This window comes from Phyllobates terribilis, unplaced genomic scaffold, assembly GCF_046119375.1.
Source record: "Phyllobates terribilis strain yellow unplaced genomic scaffold, ASM4611937v1 Scaffold_377__1_contigs__length_1856515, whole genome shotgun sequence".
Classification (NCBI taxonomy): domain Eukaryota; kingdom Metazoa; phylum Chordata; class Amphibia; order Anura; family Dendrobatidae; genus Phyllobates; species Phyllobates terribilis.
Window position 1 is genome coordinate 393,832 of NW_027363137.1, and position 14,153 is coordinate 407,984.

Below are 14,153 nucleotides of genomic sequence, written 5' to 3' on the forward strand. Positions count from 1 at the left end.
AAACTGGAAAGGTCCCTGGTCCTGATGGCATCCCAATAGAATTTTATGTATGTTTTTATGATATTTTAAAAGATGATTTGTTTTATTTGTTTACTGAGGTTTTTAATAATAAGGTTTTATTAAATTCCTGGAAGAAAGGTGAAGTCTCCCTCCTATACAAAAAAGGCGATAAATCAAAATTAGAAAACTGGAGACCAATAACACTTTTAAATTGTGACTATAAAATAATGGCTAAAATTTGTGCAAATCGTCTAAAAGAAGTCATCAGCAAAGTTATTCATTCTAATCAAGTGTGTGGGGTTCCGGGGCGCAGTATATGGGACAATCTGAATTTAGTGAAAGACTGTATTGAGGATGTGAAAGACAGAAAGGGGAAAATGGCGATTTTATCTATTGATTTTGAAAAAGCATTTGACCGTGTCTCACACTTTTATCTTTTTAAAGTTTTAGAGAAAATGGGCATACCAGAAGGGTTTTTACTATCGCTTAAAGCATTTTACAAGGATTGTACAAGTAAGATTTTAGTGAATGGTTTTAAGACACAAGAGGTTTTTTTACGGTCAGGGGTGAAACAGGGATGCCCTCTGTCCCCCCTACTGTTTATCTGTGCACTGGAACCAATGTTATGTGCAATACGCCAAAATAAACAGATATGCGGTGTCCCTCTGCCTGGAAGCGGTGGTTTGGAGGCCAAGGTTGTAGGCTACATGGATGACGTGGCGGTCTTGTGTACAGATGCACCATCACTTACGGCCACTCTCCATCAAGTGCAATCCTTTTGTCTAGCTTCTGGTTTTAAAATCAATTTTAATAAGTGTAACATTTTAAGTGTTGGGGGGATGATTTTACGTGATGTACCAATTAATGTCTCCGAATCCATTTCCATTTTAGGTATATCATTCACTGAAAATAATGATGGTTATAATAGTTGGGAAACAGTTACACAGAAAGTAAATACGAAAATATGTATGTGGAACATGAGGAGACTTACAATGGAGGGTAAAGTATTGGTTTTAAAGATGGTGATTTTACCTCTTTTATTGTATCTTAGCATGGTTTTCCCCCCGCCTGTTAATGTTTTAAAAAAGATAACCAAAACCTGTTTTACCTTCTTTTGGAACTCAAAAATGGAAAAGCTGAAAAGAGAAATCGTGATGAAATCAAAAGTAAAAGGTGGTAAAGATTTTCCAGATTTTAATAGGTTTCTTTTAATCCATCTGTTCGTTTACTGTTTTAATGCCCTTTTTAAGAATCACTATTGGTCCTTTTTTATGCGTTTTAATACAGGATTTTTTATGAGAAAGTTTGGATGGTATGAAGTTAATATTTCTGTGCCCCATGCTTTTAATTTGTCGACGCATTATGAGATTTTAAGGAAAATAGTGTCCGATTTTAATTTAGGGACTAAGAAAATAGAGGAATTAAGAAATAGTAAGAAACTAATTAAAGAAATACGAAAAAGTGAGGAAATATGTAATGTTGACAGATATGATGATGACAAATCTATGTCTATCTGGAAAATGATTAACGTTTTTTATCTTTTTAATGAACAGAGAGATCTGGCTTGGAGTTGCATGCACCGCTGTCTTCCTTGCCGGGCATTCCAATACAGAAGAGGATTTGTGAGGTCTGCCATCTGCCCAAGAGCCGGATGCCAAGAAGAGGAAACGGTGGAACATCTATTATGGACATGTAATTTTGCAAAGGATTTCTGGAGAAGACTGCTCCCCCTACTGGAAAGGGTGGCAGACCTCAAGGACTTTACATATAAAACTGTGCTATACGGACTTATGGAATGCCCCACAATGGACCAGTACACAATGGCTTGGAAGACAGTGAACTGCGCCAAGTCATCTCTCTGGAAAGCGCGCAACATTGCTATTTTTAAACAAGATGTTTTATCAGTGAATGATGTTTTAAGTTTATGTTTATGTGAAATGTATACTTATTATTTAATTGACAAAAAGAAGAATGTACATATTTCCAAAAAATGGCTTGTTGACCAATGGAACCTAATTATTTAAAATCTTTGTATTTTTTTGTTTTGTAAATTTCATTTGTCTTTTAACGTTTGGTATTTTTTTAATTATGCTTGTAATTTGTTAAAGTTTTAATAAACGGTTTTATCCCTCTGCAGGGGATAGCCAAATTAAAAAAAAAAAATCTGTTCTTATCAGTTTAATATCTGATACGTCCCCTATCTGGGGACCATATATTAAATGGATTTTTAGAACAGGGAGATGGAAAAAGAGCTTGCTCTGTCCACACCACGCATTGACCTGGTATTGCAGTATCTCCAGGACCGGTGCACCCCTTCTTTAATGCAGTTTCTAAAATCAGAAAGAATTGAATTCAATGTTTTTTGTTCATTTTGCTTGTTTGTCGGATTTTGGGATGGACTCTTTGGCTTTGCTTTTCTTCTCCTCATTGGATTTTTCATGTTCAAAGTTGCAGAAGCCAGATTACAAGCTCATTTTGGTTCAACTTCAGCAACTGTGCATTGCATTGCCATGTAATGTGATGCAATGCTATCTTTCTAGCTCTCCCTTTTTACTTCCTTTTGGATAAACAGACATATTAGGCAAGCATTTTGGAGCTTTCACCTAAATAACTACAGGTGGTGAGATAAGCTGCACAATATAATTGACCTTTCAGTATATTGTTGCACACACACCATCTATTTAGCAAATGCCCTTGTTATCAACAGCAGCCTTTTAAACTCACCTGAGCTAACAGGTATGTGCGCTGGTTACTCTGCTGCGCTTAAAATTTCTTTTTTGGTTTGCTACAATGCCTTTTCTGAAACGTTGTCTCCTTCTGCTGGAACACTGACTTCTTTCATTTAATGCCTGCAGACTATAAAAGAGAACCCAACCCAAAAAGTTTGGTTGATTAGTCTGTGGCATTCTGTTAAACTGTTGCTTATGGCGGTCTCTGTGAGCTTCTCAGCGACATTCAGCCAGCCAGGTATCCTGCCTGCAGTAGATGGAATGTGGCAATGGAACGCTGGCTGCGCGTGTCATAATAGGCTCTGAGCCTTTATATACCTGTGCACAGCAGCAGCCACCTTCAGTCTGCTGCTGGACAGCCAGCAGCAGCAGCAGCAGGAGAGGTATGTAATCAGGAGCCCTCCTGCTAAGGGTAGACAGCTGCTCGTTCCACCCCACCCCCCGCCTTAATTGGTTCTCCTCCCTTCCAACGGTGTTGAGGCGGGTGGGAACAGCAGGGGGTGAAGGTGCTGTGTTTAAAGAGGTGGAGTTATGCAGATCTAAAACGCGTGGATTGCAGCAGCAGCAAGCCGAAAAGTGCAGGCATGTAAGGGATCTAGAGGTTGACAACATGTCTTCTTAACGGGAGTCCAGGAGCTCATCTCCACAAATGGACTTTTCAGGATCCTTGGGTGGCTCCGTAGTTTGAAACCAATTCTGGTTATCGCTTCTCGGCCTTTTGGCTAAGATCAAGTGTAGTATCTGTTCTTATCAGTTTAATATCTGATACGTCCCCTATCTGGGGACCATATATTAAATGGATTTTTAGAACAGGGAGATGGAAAAAGAGCTTGCTCTGTCCACTGCACGCATTGACCTGGTATTGCAGTATCTCCAGGACCGGTGCACCCCTTCTTTAATGCAGTTTCTAAAATCAGAAAGAATTGAATTCAATGTTTTTTGTTCATTTTGCTTGTTTGTCGGATTTTGGGATGGACTCTTTGGCTTTGCTTTTCTTCTCCTCATTGGATTTTTCATGTTCAAAGTTGCAGAAGCCAGATTACAAGCTCATTTTGGTTCAACTTCAGCAACTGTGCATTGCATTGCCATGTAATGTGATGCAATGCTATCTTTCTAGCTCTCCCTTTTTACTTCCTTTTGGATAAACAGACATATTAGGCAAGCATTTTGGAGCTTTCACCTAATTAACTACAGGTGGTGAGATAAGCTGCACAATATAATTGACCTTTCAGTATATTGTTGCACACACACCATCTATTTAGCAAATGCCCTTGTTATCAACAGCAGCCTTTTAAACTCACCTGAGCTAACAGGTATGTGCGCTGGTTACTCTGCTGCGCTTAAAATTTCTTTTTTGGTTTGCTACAATGCCTTTTCTGAAACGTTGTCTCCTTCTGCTGGAACACTGACTTCTTTCATTTAATGCCTGCAGACTATAAAAGAGAACCCAACCCAAAAAGTTTGGTTGATTAGTCTGTGGCATTCTGTTAAACTGTTGCTTATGGCGGTCTCTGTGAGCTTCTCAGCGACATTCAGCCAGCCAGGTATCCTGCCTGCAGTAGATGGAATGTGGCAATGGAACGCTGGCTGCGCGTGTCATAATAGGCTCTGAGCCTTTATATACCTGTGCACAGCAGCAGCCACCTTCAGTCTGCTGCTGGACAGCCAGCAGCAGCAGCAGCAGGAGAGGTATGTAATCAGGAGCCCTCCTGCTAAGGGTAGACAGCTGCTCGTTCCACCCCACCCCCCGCCTTAATTGGTTCTCCTCCCTTCCAACGGTGTTGAGGCGGGTGGGAACAGCAGGGGGTGAAGGTGCTGTGTTTAAAGAGGTGGAGTTATGCAGATCTAAAACGCGTGGATTGCAGCAGCAGCAAGCCGAAAAGTGCAGGCATGTAAGGGATCTAGAGGTTGACAACATGTCTTCTTAACGGGAGTCCAGGAGCTCATCTCCACAAATGGACTTTTCAGGATCCTTGGGTGGCTCCGTAGTTTGAAACCAATTCTGGTTATCGCTTCTCGGCCTTTTGGCTAAGATCAAGTGTAGTATCTGTTCTTATCAGTTTAATATCTGATACGTCCCCTATCTGGGGACCATATATTAAATGGATTTTTAGAACAGGGAGATGGAAAAAGAGCTTGCTCTGTCCACTCCACGCATTGACCTGGTATTGCAGTATCTCCAGGACGGGTGCACCCCTTCTTTAATGCAGTTTCTAAAATCAGAAAGAATTGAATTCAATGTTTTTTGTTCATTTTGCTTGTTTGTCGGATTTTGGGATGGACTCTTTGGCTTTGCTTTTCTTCTCCTCATTGGATTTTTCATGTTCAAAGTTGCAGAAGCCAGATTACAAGCTCATTTTGGTTCAACTTCAGCAACTGTGCATTGCATTGCCATGTAATGTGATGCAATGCTATCTTTCTAGCTCTCCCTTTTTACTTCCTTTTGGATAAACAGACATATTAGGCAAGCATTTTGGAGCTTTCACCTAAATAACTACAGGTGGTGAGATAAGCTGCACAATATAATTGACCTTTCAGTATATTGTTGCACACACACCATCTATTTAGCAAATGCCCTTGTTATCAACAGCAGCCTTTTAAACTCACCTGAGCTAACAGGTATGTGCGCTGGTTACTCTGCTGCGCTTAAAATTTCTTTTTTGGTTTGCTACAATGCCTTTTCTGAAACGTTGTCTCCTTCTGCTGGAACACTGACTTCTTTCATTTAATGCCTGCAGACTATAAAAGAGAACCCAACCCAAAAAGTTTGGTTGATTAGTCTGTGGCATTCTGTTAAACTGTTGCTTATGGCGGTCTCTGTGAGCTTCTCAGCGACATTCAGCCAGCCAGGTATCCTGCCTGCAGTAGATGGAATGTGGCAATGGAACGCTGGCTGCGCGTGTCATAATAGGCTCTGAGCCTTTATATACCTGTGCACAGCAGCAGCCACCTTCAGTCTGCTGCTGGACAGCCAGCAGCAGCAGCAGCAGGAGAGGTATGTAATCAGGAGCCCTCCTGCTAAGGGTAGACAGCTGCTCGTTCCACCCCACCCCCCGCCTTAATTGGTTCTCCTCCCTTCCATCGGTGTTGAGGCGGGTGGGAACAGTAGGGGGTGAAGGTGCTGTGTTTAAAGAGGTGGAGTTATGCAGATCTAAAACGCGTGGATTGCAGCAGCAGCAAGCCGAAAAGTGCAGGCATGTAAGGGATCTAGAGGTTGACAACATGTCTTCTTAACGGGAGTCCAGGAGCTCATCTCCACAAATGGACTTTTCAGGATCCTTGGGTGGCTCCGTAGTTTGAAACCAATTCTGGTTATCGCTTCTCGGCCTTTTGGCTAAGATCAAGTGCTTTATTGCAGGAGATTGTGGTTGAAGGGCACTCGGGTACCCCTCTCCTTGGCCTGGCAGGATCGTCCACTTTGGTGGACTTAACCTGCTTGCTGCTATTAGGGAGAGGGCTTAGTCCCAGGGTAACGAGTTGCGATCCCCCAGCTTCCAGGTGTTTTTCGCTGCAAGAACACTGGGAGCGCAGATTGCAAGCGGCTGCAATTTGCAACCTTGTTGCGTTTTTCCATGGAGGTTGACCCTAACCTCGTGCCTCTTTATGCGAGGCTAAAAAACTCTATCCGAGTTCACTTCACGGCGGGTGGCTCGGATATGAGGAAATTAGGGTATGTAGTCCAGGACGTGCTCAGGAACCTACTTGGCGTACAAAGGAATGAAATTCTCTCCATCCAGGATTATCCCAGAAGAGGTGACTATGACATCACATTCACCGGAGAAGGTATTTTTAGAGATGTACTAGAAAAGTTAAAAAAAGTTGAAAATAGTCCTGTTTTGAAAGGGATACAAATTGTTGAGCACGTCCTGGATGAGGTAAGACTGGTTATTGTAAAAATATTTTCGCCCTTTGTTTCTGCTCCAGAAGTAATGTCATTTCTAGCAATTTATTTTAAAAGTGTTAAATGTATTGGGAAGATATTAAACGAATATAACATATGGACATCTAAGTGGAAATTCCTTGTGAAGTGTACAAGAGATCCAAATACACCAGGTGGTATACGGCTCCCCCCTGCCCGTTTCAAAATTGGGCAAACAAATGGGGATTTCTTCTTTTCTGGGATGCCAGTATATTGCAGAAATTGTGGGCGCTATGGTCATTCAAAAGAAAACTGTCATGTATCATGTAGAAATTGTGCTAGTGAAGAACATGAGACAAAAGAATGCCCTAAGGAAAAGAAATGCAGTTTTTGCCAGACTCCAGGTCACTTTTATTTTTCTTGCCCTCACAGATTTCGGGAAGATGAGCAAAAGGGGAAGTCCAAGACGTCCGACCAAGGACCAAAAGATCAGACCACCCCTCAGGAGGAGGAACAACAACCTGGAGCCTCTGGAGACAATAAGGGCGTACCAAATAGTGAAGTGTCTCCAGAGTCTATGACAGGTAAAATACCAAATCCCAAAACCTGGCTGCAGGACCTGCGGGAGTCCAAAAGGAGGGCTGAGAAGGAGCAGAAGGGCACTACTGGTAAGGTCAAAAGGGACCGGCAAAAGGCCGACACAGAAGCCCATGCCCAGTCTGGGTCTCCTAGTGCTGAGGGCGCTGAGTGGATAAAGGTGGGTCCTAAGAAAAAGAAAAAGGGTGGTTCGGAGGAGGCAGCAGGAGGTGAACAGATGGACACTTCTCCAGAAGGGGACGTGGACGCTGGACCCTCAGGGGTTTCGGTCTCCGCTGCTACAGGTGGGGACCGGGATCTTGCTGCCTCTGAAGAGTCAGAGGCTCTGCCTTGTGCGCAACCTCCTCCTATAGGACGACCTTCTACAGGTCAAACAGGGGCGGCGGAACCCCTCGGGGACCCACCTGATGAGGAACTGCATGGCCAGCCAATGGAGACCCAGCGGGTTCTGCCAGCCAGCCCTCCGAGCTATGCCAGTGTAGCGTCGGGTTTATATAAATGTGGTAATCTTTCCTCCTCCACGGAGACTCTCGTGACGATACTATCAGATGAGGAGGGAGGCGCAAGCCCAGTGGTCTGATCAGGTTCATCGGACAGGTAAATCCGTTGCTCTTAGTTACCTAAGTAAAATTTCTACATTTTCTAATGATGGCTGAACTCAAAGGTATTTCCCTCAACGTGAGAGGCATAAAATCTAACACGAGAAGAACTGCTCTTTTTAATTTTTTTACGTGTTTTACTGCATCTGTATTTTTTCTGCAAGAATGTAATATCCCACATGAAATGTCATATCAAAAATATAAAGATGAGTGGAAGTGTGGGCCATCTGTCTGGTCCGGATCGAATGCTGCAGGATCAGCGGGTGTAGCCATACTTTTTAAAGGGAACGTTTTAATTGATTTTATTCAGGAAATTTTACCAGGTCGTATTTTATTAGTGAAAGCTTTTATTGATGGTATTAGATGGCAGTTTTTAAATTTTTATGGATCCCCAGAGAAAAATGAAAGAGCCGAAATGCTTGATCTTTTACCATTATTTATTAATAACTCTGAACCTTTTATCTTAGCAGGGGATTTTAATTGTGTTTTAAAAGGTGAAAACCGGCGCTCCAGCTCTGTAAGCAGGAACTACGATAAAACCTCAGGTATGCTACATGATATAGTCAAAGATGCTAAATTGATAGACATATATAAAGAGTGTCATAGTGACAGCCCAGAGGACGCCGGTTTCACTTGGAGCAATGCTAATTGTAGCTCTAGGATTGATTTTATTTTTGGTTCAGATAAAACAATACCTGCCAAATGTGAAGTTTTAACTAATATATTTTCAGACCATAAACTTTTATCCTTTACCATAAAAGTAAATGACAACAAAAAATGTGGTAAGAAAAGCTGGAAAATGAACGTATCCCTTTTAACCGACCCGCAGATTTTATCAGATTTTATTGAGTTTTATAGGAAATGTAGAAAAGGGAAAAAAACAAATGAGACTATGAGTGTATGGTGGGATAGAATGAAAGTAAAAATAAAAGACTTTTTTATTAAAAAGAGTATATGTAGAGCCAAAGAAAAATATGAAGAATATAGAATTTTAAATACCCGCCTACAAACATTATTTAAGCTCAGAGACAATGGGATAGATGTACAAGTTGATATTTCAAACTTAAAAGAAGAGATTTCAAAATGGCTAGAACAAAAAGGAAAAGAGATAATTTTTCGTTCTAGAGTACAACATATAGAAGAAAATGAAAAGTGTTCCAGATATTTTTTTAGGAAAAATAAAAAAGAAAAAGTGATAATTGACCATATAGATGGTGAGAATAATATAAAAAATATGCTGGGTAAAGTTGAGGGGTTTTTTTCTAATCTTTTTAATGGAAAAAATATAGATAATAAATTAATGGATGATTCGCTGCAAGGACTAACAGCTGTTTTAGATCCCGCATCCCAAGAGTTTTTATCCCAAGTTTTAACGGAACAAGAAGTGTTAAAAACTATTAAAAGTTTTAAAACTGGAAAGGTCCCTGGTCCTGATGGCATCCCAATAGAATTTTATGTATGTTTTTATGATATTTTAAAAGATGATTTGTTTTATTTGTTTACTGAGGTTTTTAATAATAAGGTTTTATTAAATTCCTGGAAGAAAGGTGAAGTCTCCCTCCTATACAAAAAAGGTGATAAATCAAAATTAGAAAACTGGAGACCAATAACACTTTTAAATTGTGACTATAAAATAATGGCTAAAATTTGTGCAAATCGTCTAAAAGAAGTCATCAGCAAAGTTATTCATTCTAATCAAGTGTGTGGGGTTCCGGGGCGCAGTATATGGGACAATCTGAATTTAGTGAAAGACTGTATTGAGGATGTGAAAGACAGAAAGGGGAAAATGGCGATTTTATCTATTGATTTTGAAAAAGCATTTGACCGTGTCTCACACTTTTATCTTTTTAAAGTTTTAGAGAAAATGGGCATACCAGAAGGGTTTTTACTATCGCTTAAAGCATTTTACAAGGATTGTACAAGTAAGATTTTAGTGAATGGTTTTAAGACACAAGAGGTTTTTTTACGGTCAGGGGTGAAACAGGGATGCCCTCTGTCCCCCCTACTGTTTATCTGTGCACTGGAACCAATGTTATGTGCAATACGCCAAAATAAACAGATATGCGGTGTCCCTCTGCCTGGAAGCGGTGGTTTGGAGGCCAAGGTTGTAGGCTACATGGATGACGTGGCGGTCTTGTGTACAGATGCACCATCACTTACGGCCACTCTCCATCAAGTGCAATCCTTTTGTCTAGCTTCTGGTTTTAAAATCAATTTTAATAAGTGTAACATTTTAAGTGTTGGGGGGATGATTTTACGTGATGTACCAATTAATGTCTCCGAATCCATTTCCATTTTAGGTATATCATTCACTGAAAATAATGATGGTTATAATAGTTGGGAAACAGTTACACAGAAAGTAAATACGAAAATATGTATGTGGAACATGAGGAGACTTACAATGGAGGGTAAAGTATTGGTTTTAAAGATGGTGATTTTACCTCTTTTATTGTATCTTAGCATGGTTTTCCCCCCGCCTGTTAATGTTTTAAAAAAGATAACCAAAACCTGTTTTACCTTCTTTTGGAACTCAAAAATGGAAAAGCTGAAAAGAGAAATCGTGATGAAATCAAAAGTAAAAGGTGGTAAAGATTTTCCAGATTTTAATAGGTTTCTTTTAATCCATCTGTTCGTTTACTGTTTTAATGCCCTTTTTAAGAATCACTATTGGTCCTTTTTTATGCGTTTTAATACAGGATTTTTTATGAGAAAGTTTGGATGGTATGAAGTTAATATTTCTGTGCCCCATGCTTTTAATTTGTCGACGCATTATGAGATTTTAAGGAAAATAGTGTCCGATTTTAATTTAGGGACTAAGAAAATAGAGGAATTAAGAAATAGTAAGAAACTAATTAAAGAAATACGAAAAAGTGAGGAAATATGTAATGTTGACAGATATGATGATGACAAATCTATGTCTATCTGGAAAATGATTAACGTTTTTTATCTTTTTAATGAACAGAGAGATCTGGCTTGGAGTTGCATGCACCGCTGTCTTCCTTGCCGGGCATTCCAATACAGAAGAGGATTTGTGAGGTCTGCCATCTGCCCAAGAGCCGGATGCCAAGAAGAGGAAACGGTGGAACATCTATTATGGACATGTAATTTTGCAAAGGATTTCTGGAGAAGACTGCTCCCCCTACTGGAAAGGGTGGCAGACCTCAAGGACTTTACATATAAAACTGTGCTATACGGACTTATGGAATGCCCCACAATGGACCAGTACACAATGGCTTGGAAGACAGTGAACTGCGCCAAGTCATCTCTCTGGAAAGCGCGCAACATTGCTATTTTTAAACAAGATGTTTTATCAGTGAATGATGTTTTAAGTTTATGTTTATGTGAAATGTATACTTATTATTTAATTGACAAAAAGAAGAATGTACATATTTCCAAAAAATGGCTTGTTGACCAATGGAACCTAATTATTTAAAATCTTTGTATTTTTTTGTTTTGTAAATTTCATTTGTCTTTTAACGTTTGGTATTTTTTTAATTATGCTTGTAATTTGTTAAAGTTTTAATAAACGGTTTTATCCCTCTGCAGGGGATAGCCAAATTAAAAAAAAAAAATCTGTTCTTATCAGTTTAATATCTGATACGTCCCCTATCTGGGGACCATATATTAAATGGATTTTTAGAACAGGGAGATGGAAAAAGAGCTTGCTCTGTCCACACCACGCATTGACCTGGTATTGCAGTATCTCCAGGACCGGTGCACCCCTTCTTTAATGCAGTTTCTAAAATCAGAAAGAATTGAATTCAATGTTTTTTGTTCATTTTGCTTGTTTGTCGGATTTTGGGATGGACTCTTTGGCTTTGCTTTTCTTCTCCTCATTGGATTTTTCATGTTCAAAGTTGCAGAAGCCAGATTACAAGCTCATTTTGGTTCAACTTCAGCAACTGTGCATTGCATTGCCATGTAATGTGATGCAATGCTATCTTTCTAGCTCTCCCTTTTTACTTCCTTTTGGATAAACAGACATATTAGGCAAGCATTTTGGAGCTTTCACCTAAATAACTACAGGTGGTGAGATAAGCTGCACAATATAATTGACCTTTCAGTATATTGTTGCACACACACCATCTATTTAGCAAATGCCCTTGTTATCAACAGCAGCCTTTTAAACTCACCTGAGCTAACAGGTATGTGCGCTGGTTACTCTGCTGCGCTTAAAATTTCTTTTTTGGTTTGCTACAATGCCTTTTCTGAAACGTTGTCTCCTTCTGCTGGAACACTGACTTCTTTCATTTAATGCCTGCAGACTATAAAAGAGAACCCAACCCAAAAAGTTTGGTTGATTAGTCTGTGGCATTCTGTTAAACTGTTGCTTATGGCGGTCTCTGTGAGCTTCTCAGCGACATTCAGCCAGCCAGGTATCCTGCCTGCAGTAGATGGAATGTGGCAATGGAACGCTGGCTGCGCGTGTCATAATAGGCTCTGAGCCTTTATATACCTGTGCACAGCAGCAGCCACCTTCAGTCTGCTGCTGGACAGCCAGCAGCAGCAGCAGCAGGAGAGGTATGTAATCAGGAGCCCTCCTGCTAAGGGTAGACAGCTGCTCGTTCCACCCCACCCCCCGCCTTAATTGGTTCTCCTCCCTTCCAACGGTGTTGAGGCGGGTGGGAACAGCAGGGGGTGAAGGTGCTGTGTTTAAAGAGGTGGAGTTATGCAGATCTAAAACGCGTGGATTGCAGCAGCAGCAAGCCGAAAAGTGCAGGCATGTAAGGGATCTAGAGGTTGACAACATGTCTTCTTAACGGGAGTCCAGGAGCTCATCTCCACAAATGGACTTTTCAGGATCCTTGGGTGGCTCCGTAGTTTGAAACCAATTCTGGTTATCGCTTCTCGGCCTTTTGGCTAAGATCAAGTGTAGTATCTGTTCTTATCAGTTTAATATCTGATACGTCCCCTATCTGGGGACCATATATTAAATGGATTTTTAGAACAGGGAGATGGAAAAAGAGCTTGCTCTGTCCACTGCACGCATTGACCTGGTATTGCAGTATCTCCAGGACCGGTGCACCCCTTCTTTAATGCAGTTTCTAAAATCAGAAAGAATTGAATTCAATGTTTTTTGTTCATTTTGCTTGTTTGTCGGATTTTGGGATGGACTCTTTGGCTTTGCTTTTCTTCTCCTCATTGGATTTTTCATGTTCAAAGTTGCAGAAGCCAGATTACAAGCTCATTTTGGTTCAACTTCAGCAACTGTGCATTGCATTGCCATGTAATGTGATGCAATGCTATCTTTCTAGCTCTCCCTTTTTACTTCCTTTTGGATAAACAGACATATTAGGCAAGCATTTTGGAGCTTTCACCTAATTAACTACAGGTGGTGAGATAAGCTGCACAATATAATTGACCTTTCAGTATATTGTTGCACACACACCATCTATTTAGCAAATGCCCTTGTTATCAACAGCAGCCTTTTAAACTCACCTGAGCTAACAGGTATGTGCGCTGGTTACTCTGCTGCGCTTAAAATTTCTTTTTTGGTTTGCTACAATGCCTTTTCTGAAACGTTGTCTCCTTCTGCTGGAACACTGACTTCTTTCATTTAATGCCTGCAGACTATAAAAGAGAACCCAACCCAAAAAGTTTGGTTGATTAGTCTGTGGCATTCTGTTAAACTGTTGCTTATGGCGGTCTCTGTGAGCTTCTCAGCGACATTCAGCCAGCCAGGTATCCTGCCTGCAGTAGATGGAATGTGGCAATGGAACGCTGGCTGCGCGTGTCATAATAGGCTCTGAGCCTTTATATACCTGTGCACAGCAGCAGCCACCTTCAGTCTGCTGCTGGACAGCCAGCAGCAGCAGCAGCAGGAGAGGTATGTAATCAGGAGCCCTCCTGCTAAGGGTAGACAGCTGCTCGTTCCACCCCACCCCCCGCCTTAATTGGTTCTCCTCCCTTCCAACGGTGTTGAGGCGGGTGGGAACAGCAGGGGGTGAAGGTGCTGTGTTTAAAGAGGTGGAGTTATGCAGATCTAAAACGCGTGGATTGCAGCAGCAGCAAGCCGAAAAGTGCAGGCATGTAAGGGATCTAGAGGTTGACAACATGTCTTCTTAACGGGAGTCCAGGAGCTCATCTCCACAAATGGACTTTTCAGGATCCTTGGGTGGCTCCGTAGTTTGAAACCAATTCTGGTTATCGCTTCTCGGCCTTTTGGCTAAGATCAAGTGTAGTATCTGTTCTTATCAGTTTAATATCTGATACGTCCCCTATCTGGGGACCATATATTAAATGGATTTTTAGAACAGGGAGATGGAAAAAGAGCTTGCTCTGTCCACTCCACGCATTGACCTGGTATTGCAGTATCTCCAGGACGGGTGCACCCCTTCTTTAATGCAGTTTCTAAAATCAGAAAGAATT

The 14,153-nt window shown here is 41.0% G+C and overlaps 6 non-coding genes across 6 annotated transcripts; all 6 read left to right on the top strand.

Annotated features, from left to right (window-relative positions):
* Positions 1-2,125: 2,125 nt before the first annotated feature.
* Positions 2,126-2,316, top strand: LOC141223781 (U2 spliceosomal RNA). Its single transcript, XR_012291334.1, has one exon. It is a non-coding gene; the product is annotated as a U2 spliceosomal RNA (small nuclear RNA).
* A 1,115-nt stretch (positions 2,317-3,431) lies between these two features.
* On the top strand, positions 3,432-3,622 carry LOC141223731 (U2 spliceosomal RNA). The gene has a single exon (XR_012291291.1). It is a non-coding gene; the product is annotated as a U2 spliceosomal RNA (small nuclear RNA).
* A 1,115-nt stretch (positions 3,623-4,737) lies between these two features.
* On the top strand, positions 4,738-4,928 carry LOC141223724 (U2 spliceosomal RNA). The gene has a single exon (XR_012291285.1). It is a non-coding gene; the product is annotated as a U2 spliceosomal RNA (small nuclear RNA).
* A 6,390-nt stretch (positions 4,929-11,318) lies between these two features.
* On the top strand, positions 11,319-11,509 carry LOC141223782 (U2 spliceosomal RNA). The gene has a single exon (XR_012291335.1). It is a non-coding gene; the product is annotated as a U2 spliceosomal RNA (small nuclear RNA).
* A 1,115-nt stretch (positions 11,510-12,624) lies between these two features.
* LOC141223732 (U2 spliceosomal RNA) lies at positions 12,625-12,815 on the top strand. Its single transcript, XR_012291292.1, has one exon. It is a non-coding gene; the product is annotated as a U2 spliceosomal RNA (small nuclear RNA).
* Positions 12,816-13,930: 1,115 nt separating this feature from the next.
* On the top strand, positions 13,931-14,121 carry LOC141223725 (U2 spliceosomal RNA). Its single transcript, XR_012291286.1, has one exon. It is a non-coding gene; the product is annotated as a U2 spliceosomal RNA (small nuclear RNA).
* The last annotated feature ends 32 nt before the right edge of the window (positions 14,122-14,153 follow it).